The following is a 4,694-nucleotide window of genomic DNA, read 5'->3' on the forward strand; positions in this document are numbered from 1 at the left end:
TTAGTCTTCTGTTGTTTTTTTTTTAAATGTGTAAAAATTCCTATTTATAACCAACAACATCAAAGCAACATTGATGTCAGAGCCCAAGTATGATACCGTAATAGTACCATTTTCAATTCTTATTAGAAAGATGCGATGGAAAAGTACCCCTTCTGAAGAATTTTTGTCCATTTCCTTTAAGGCCTCAGCATTATCAGCCTATTAGAAAAGGCTGGTTTGCAAGTCAAATGGAGTCACTTGGCCAGCTGATTTCTGAACATGGGATGGTCCTGGTTGTTCAGTGTCTATGATGCCTCACAGAAGATACTGGCAGGAAGTCCTTTGCTTGACTTATTTACTTGATGTTACCTTCTTGACAAGGTCTGCACCCCAGTTACCAGGTGTAGGTTTCCCCCACCCCCCCAAAAAAAGGAAAAAATGTCAATGAAGCAACATGAGGATCTGTGGGTGGGACAGCATGTTGGGTGATCAGGGCTCAGTCTTCATACACAGCTGCCTTCTGAGCCACGGAGTGGGATGAAATCCAAGTTGCAGTCTCCTCCCCTCGAATCAACTTCTCCCACTGACTGAGATTATCCCTGCATGCTTTAAGGAGAGGCTCCGTGGGAGGGAGGATCTGGGTAAGGGTTGTATAGCAGGGAATGGCTACAGCATTGTAGAACTCAAGCTGGCCTTGTGGGACTTCATCCTTCTTGTCTCTGTCCATCATAGGAATAGGCTGTATTCCCAATTTCTTCATCATCCTCAGCCCAGAATTCTGTATATATATCTTTTGTAATCAATTTTGTAACAGGCCACAGTTTTGTCACAGAAGAAAGATCACAGGCAGTCATCATCAAACCAATTACGTGGTCTCTATGTGATTGATTATTAAGGTTTAGTGATCCGGTCTGGTACATCTCCTCCAAATGTTTCCTGTTTCCAAAGCATAAAGCAAGATCTGTGGCAATGATGGCTTTGTGGATGATCTCAAGCACCTGCTCATATTCACTGGAGCTCAGGGTGGAGAAGATATTATGCCCTTCCAACTGGAGGATGGACACCGTCTGGGAGAAGCGGTGCTGCTCCATGGTGGAGGTGGAGTAGAGAGCTGCCAGAGGGTGGTCGAACCTCTGCAGGTAGCTGTTAGTAAAGCCCCTGTGGTCCAGGTCATGACACAGACACACAATCAGCAGTCCTTTGCGCTCAAGGTCTGTGAAAAGCCTGTGGTTCTGAAGTATGGTGTGTATGCAGTGCGCTACAGTGACCGCATACTTCCAGTTGTGATAGGGAACTCGCTGGTAGTTCTTCTTCACAGACATAATAAAACGACACTTTTCAAGTTCAAAGCAGGATGTCCCACAGGACCGATGAACCATATAGACAAAAATCCCAGGCCACATGTTTTCGAAAGGACCAATGTCAAAGTGGAATAATTCAATTTCTTTGCAGAGACGCACGGGAGGGTGAATCACTTGAGGCCTTGCCACTCTTCTGCAGTGCAAATGCTACGGTAGGACAGCTTTTCCATCGTTACCTGGTAAATGCACTCTGAGTGACGAATTCTATGATACATATTAGCACAGTGTAAAGCTAAAGCGTAATAGATGGCAAACATTTTAAAGTTGTCTTCCTCAGTTTTAGAGAAGGCCCTGCCACTTATTTTGTTGATCATTTGCACAACACCTATCATGCTTCGTCGGCTGACGATGGGCATGCACGGGATGTTCCGCATGCTGTGGCCTGTGTGCAAGTCTACTTCCCTGTTAAAGTGTGGGTCTGCATAGACATCTGGAATGTTCAGGACTTCCCCTGTTCTTGCTACATGGCCAGCAATTCCTCTCTATTGAAAATCTTATCTCTTTGGTCTTCTTGAAGACTGGTTTTCCTTCCTTTTCCTCTCCAGTATCAAAAAGGTGTGAATATAACTCCTTGTTCTTATGGTCTACCTGGAAAAGTGCACAATGATCGGCATTCACCAGGTTTTTTGTGTATATCATTATGCGTTCAAGTAGAGAATCTATTGCAACTATGTTATCAAAATGTGTTTTTGATACCTCGAGTAGAGTCATTCAATTCAGTCTGTTTGGCAAGGGCTCTGCATATCTGCACCTGATGGCTACTGAAACCCAGGCAAGATTTGCTGTTGCAACCTCTTGGTGACTAAGACAGAAGGCTTCTTTGCCCCAGTGCCGATACAGCTCAAGAATACCAATCAAGTCACCAACTGCAGTGACAATTGGTAAGCAAAGAACAGACTGGATGCGAGTCCCTGATTCCAGTCCAGTACCTCGTGGGAATCGTTCATTCCCAAGGATGTCTTCTACTAGCAGTGTTTTCCTGGACTTGGCCACATAAGCAGGGATGGTGGTGCCCTGGGTGACGGGCCCAGCAGGGATGCGGCGGGGTTTTCCTTCCTTTATCCTGGGTGCTGTGAATATGCACAGGTTATTATTGCCCTCTACAAGGAAGTACAGTGCAAATCCATCAGCTTTTGTGGCTATTTTTATGATGCTGCTCAGTTCATAGAGGAGTAGCTGGTTGTCTCCTCCTGTGTCCAACTGTTGTTCTATGTAGCTGTTTAGTTCATATACAACTCCCTGCATATTCGTATCTTGGTACCTGCTGACTTCCTTAGGAGCCGATTCATCTTCTGATTTGTTGTTCTTCCTCTTCAGCCATTTATCTACTCACTCTGCACTAACACTTTCAGATATAAATTCATCTAATACCTTGGGGTGAAGAGAAAGATATGCCTTCACTTTTTCTTCGGGAAAGCCTCCATCTCGGCACTGTGGCTGTGCACCTTCTGCACCATGTCCTCGGCCTCCTGCATGCTCCGAGTCAGCTAGGGCGAGTACTCTGCTGGGGTCAGCTCGCTGTCATAGGAGCCCAGGATGGCCCGCATGCCGTCCGGCTCCTGCCTCGCGCCACTGCCTCAGGCCTCGTCTCTAGTCTTCTATTGTTACTGATTAGACTTCTACTTTCAGGCTAATTGTCATTACCTTGTGGATCACTTTTTTTTCCAGTGGTGTTTAAAGATTTTCTTAATTTATCCTTCATGTTTTCTATTGTCACTAGATGTATTAATGTACATTTGTTCATTCAGCCCTCACACTTTTAATCTTCCAATGTGATTCCTCTGCCATTCCCTTTCTTCTTCTTGAGCTCCAATTTGATTATTTAGATAAATGTTGGATCCTCTTAATTGATGCCATGTCTTCTCACTCATGTTTTTGATGTCTTTGTTTTACTCTGCAGCATTTGAGTTTATTTCCTTTGTGTGCTTTTTGCAATTTGCCGTAATTGTCTTTAACATTTATTTTATGTGAACTTTTAATTTCAGTAACCCTGTTTCCTTTAGCATTTCTGATTGGTTCTTTTTTATATATATATTTGTTTCATTTCTAACTGTTTCTGTTTCATAATGTTTTGCTCTTAATGGGTTTATTATTTCCTTTATATCTTCAAGAATGTAAAATATTATTTTAGCATTATTTTGTAATTGCTCTATTACTGTCATGTTGTGGGCTGGGGAAAGAGTTAATAGCCTATTGTTGATTTTCTAGGTTCTCTGTCTTAGCATTAACTTTCTCATGTATTTTGGAACTTTATGTACAGGCTTAGCTTGAGTTAGCATTTTTTATTTTTCTCTGTACTAGCCCCCGCCAAATAGGGATTTTTATGGTTTCCCTCATTGAATAGCTTGGGTCTCCAGTTCATCATCAGGCCTTATATTGATGACTTAGAGCTCATGTTCTATTGTGATATGAAGGATGTTACAAATGCAGTCTTTCTGGAGTGACCTCAAGATCCACCCACACATTTGGTGATTTTTTTAGATAACCTCATGGGACTCAGCATGTAGTTGTACTCATGGCTAAGGTGTGTTACTGCCAAAGGATACAGGACAGGATGAGAAAGGGCCAAAGAAACAGGGTAAGTCTGCAGTAATTCATGCAAAAACCTTTTTATATCCTCTTATTCCACAAGGAGACACACATAACATGTTTCTTTCTCCAGTAGTAAAAAAATGCAGAAAGCTGCGGGCGATATTTCTGCCCTGGGAAGCCCTTTAGAGACTCAGTGTTTGTATGAGGTTTCTAAGGCTGTGTATTAGTCCATTTTCACATTGCTATATAGATACTATCTGACACTGTAATTTATAAATAATAAAGGTTTAATTGACTAATAGTTTTGCATGGCTGGGAGGCCTCAGGAAACTTACAATCATGGTGGAAGGCAAAGGAGAAGCAAGCACCTTCTTCACAAAGCGGCAGAAGAGAGAGGTGAGAGGATGCAGGGGAAATGCCGAGCACTTGTTGAACAACCAGATCTCATGAGAGCTCACTGACTATCATGAGAGCAGCATGAGGGAAACCACCCCATGGTTCAATCACCTCCCACCAAATCTCTCCCTCAACATGTGGGGATTACAATTTGAGATAAGATTGGGTGGGGACACACAGCCAAACTATATCAGGCTGCCATAACAAATAACCATAATCTTGATGGCATAAAACAAGAGAAATCTATTCTCTCACAGTTCCAGAGGCCAGAAGTCTGAATTAAGGTGTTGATTGTTGATTACTGCGGGAGGATTTGAGGGGGAAGCCATTCTATGCCTCTCTCCTAGCTTCTGGTGGCTGCCAGCATTCCTCAGTTTTCTTTTTTTTTTTTTTTTTTTTTTTTTTTTTTTTTTTTTTTTTTTTTTT

The 4,694-nt window shown here is 42.5% G+C and overlaps 1 pseudogene; it reads right to left on the reverse strand.

Annotated features, from left to right (window-relative positions):
- Positions 1 to 205: 205 nt before the first annotated feature.
- The window catches only part of LOC108294602, an 82,853-nt pseudogene continuing 78,364 nt past the window's right edge, over positions 206 to 4,694 (reverse strand).

This window comes from Cebus imitator, unplaced genomic scaffold (assembly GCF_001604975.1).
Source record: "Cebus imitator isolate Cc_AM_T3 unplaced genomic scaffold, Cebus_imitator-1.0 Scaffold591, whole genome shotgun sequence".
Taxonomy (NCBI): domain Eukaryota; kingdom Metazoa; phylum Chordata; class Mammalia; order Primates; family Cebidae; genus Cebus; species Cebus imitator.